Genomic DNA, 2,877 nt, shown 5'->3' on the forward strand with positions numbered 1-2,877 from the left:
GCTGCTATGGTTCAGAGAAGAAAAGAAGCAGGCAGGATGCAGCAGGGATGGAGATTCAAGGAGTAGGAAGTGGGCTTGTCATAACTTGGTGATTGATCGGCTCTGGGGGAGCAGTGGTTAATTTGTTTGTTATTGGTGTCGTTTATTACCATCATAAGTGGCAAGGGTTAGGTTAAATAGCTAATTATCATACGCTTCTTGGTGCCACTTGTTTCAACTGTTGGTCTCTACAAAGAGAATTATGAAGATGGAGCCCCAATTAACTGCACTGACTCTCAGAAGGACCCGGATTATCATTTTGAGTTAATCAAGTGGAGTCATTGCTTCAATTTACATTAAGTGGTTTTTGGCTATGCAAAGATCCAATTACATTAAAAGCTAGATACCAATTGGTATAGGAAAACAATTATCTAGACGTGGCCATGACATTAAAAAGAACAAATGTCTGACTGAGAGTTTGCCAAGATTTCCATTGAGTTAATTCTGACTGCCAAAGAATCATGGAGGGGAGGGGGGAAGGAGACATAAAGAAAATAAGAAATATAGATAGCCCTGGCCAAATAATATATCTTCAGATTACAAGAACAGAGGACATTTCTCTTCGTTTTGCTTTTAGACTAGAATGCTCAACATTAGAAGAAAACATTAAGTAAACCATTTGTACCATCCATTGCAATAACATTTACATACATGGTAACAGCAGATGGTGCCCCCAGCTGTCACCTCTCACTAGGCAGCACCCTATCAGTGACCACTGTTAACAGATTGGTGAGAATTTTGCCAAAATGGTGTCCTTCAAGAGATCCTGTTCATGGTATGGAATACATGACATCACATCTAATCAACTCTTTCCATTCCATATCTCATGATGCCTACTTGATAACTTAGTCCCTAGTGTAGGACCAGCTGGTTAAATACTAGAATTGTGGTTGGCAAGAAATGTAGTCACACTGAGACAGCAGACAGTAGCAATAACAACAGCAGCAGCAGCAGCAGCAGCAGCAGCAGCAGCAGCAACAACAACAACAACAACAATGACAATAGAACAGAACAGAATTCTAGGAGCATGCAGTGAAGGCAGGTGCTAGCCAGGAAGATGGGAAGTGTTGGCAACAAAGGCTGGGTGGTCCCCACACTTGGAGTCCATTCTCTCTGCTCTTACATTTCCACACTCACCCTATTTGTCCTAACCTCTACTGAATCTTTCTTCCAAAGGTTACCGGCGTCTTAGTCAGGGTTTCTGTTGCTGTAATAAACACTGTGACCCAAAGGTACCTTGGGAAGGAAAGGGCTTATTTCACTTCCACTTCCATATTACATCAAAGGAAGCAAAAGCAGAAACTCAAGGAAGGAACCTAGAGGCAGAAACTGAAGCCAAGGCCATGGGGGAGTGCTGTATACTGCCTTGTCCCTCCTGACTAGCTTGGACTTTTTCCTTATATAGGACCAGGACAACCAACCAGTCCAGGAGCAGCAGTGGGTTGAGCCCTCCCACATCAACCAGGGCAATTATCAAGGAGGCCAGTTATAGTCCAATCTGATGGAGGCACTTTCTCAGTTAAGGTTCTCCCTTTCCAAATGACTCTAGCTTGTGTCAAGTCAACATAAGGCTTACCAGCACAGCAGGGAACTATGCTGTATGTCATTTGATGGCTTGTCTTTATTTTACTGTCTTTAATGTCTTTTGGCGTCTGGCATTGCCTGCCAGTCTCTGTCATTGAGCCTTCTTTGTGATGCTGGCTGTTTGTTAAAGCACTTCTAGTTCTTGAGTGTCCCTGACCATTCTTGTTTTGAGTTCCATACTGGCTCCTCCAGTTAACTGTGGTGGTTGTAGACATCATTGCCAACGGCTCTGCTTTTGTCTTGTTCTTTGATCTGCTCTTTCTGGTTCTTGGATACTTGATTCACTTCTAGGACGTCAATAGTAATCACTAGGGAGGAGACTTTCAAATACTATTGATGTGTAGAGACACAAACAAGTATAAGAATCTGGCCCCAGCTTTCTCTTTGGTTTTGATCATTCAGTCCCCACTGCCTCCTAGATTTGTCCTGTTTGTCCTTCAAGTTTAGCAAAAATTGGCAATTGCTCATTGTCAGCTCATCTGGAAACATGCCCCTGCATGTCTATGAGGTGCTTTCAGAGAGACAGAGGACCCACTCTGAAAGTGGCCAACACCATTCTATGGACTGGAGGCCTGGACTTGGGCTGAATACCAAGAGAAGAGAGGCGAGAACTACATTCATCTCTGCTTCCAGAGTTGGGGTGCTGGGTGACTAGCTGCCCCACACTCCTGCCTTCCCCGCTGTGATGCCTACCTTCAAGCTCTGAACGAAAATAAACCCTTTCTCCCAACAGCAAGAAAAGCCAACATACATGACATTGCTACAGTGGAGCGTATCTCTTTCCCATCAGTCACCTTCACTACCTGAGGAGAGCCTTCCAGATATGTTCCCTTCCTGCCCTTTCAGTCCCTTCTCCCCGTATAAAAGTACTGTACTTTCCCAAACTACTTGATAGCACCTGCCTCTACGTTATTGAAAAACCATACTCTCTTTCCCCAAGTCTTTCCTTTGGGGCCTTGATTCTCTCTTCCTCACAGAGAACTGTTTCACTCCATGCTTCAGCGTGACTTTCACTCAGAAGTCTTCTTTAAGCTGGGTGCTGCTTTCCTCTGCTGGTTCCTAGAAACAGGGTCACGGACCGCATCGATTTGTAGATAACTGGCTTGTGTCCCTATCTGGATTGTGAATTTTCAGAGGAGAAGGACTGTGTTTTGATCTCCGGACCCCCATGTATTACAGATGAATAGACTTTGGCTTCTTAAGAGTTGAAAACAAAGATGGCCCAGTCAGCCATCATTGGGAAGAGAGGCCCCT

At 44.3% G+C, this 2,877-nt stretch overlaps 1 pseudogene; it reads right to left on the reverse strand.

Moving 5' to 3' along the window:
• Positions 1–1,815: 1,815 nt before the first annotated feature.
• Positions 1,816–2,877, reverse strand: part of LOC110330292 — a 65,660-nt pseudogene continuing 64,598 nt past the window's right edge.

Source organism: Mus pahari, chromosome 13 (assembly GCF_900095145.1).
Source record: "Mus pahari chromosome 13, PAHARI_EIJ_v1.1, whole genome shotgun sequence".
NCBI classification, from domain to species: Eukaryota; Metazoa; Chordata; class Mammalia; order Rodentia; family Muridae; genus Mus; species Mus pahari.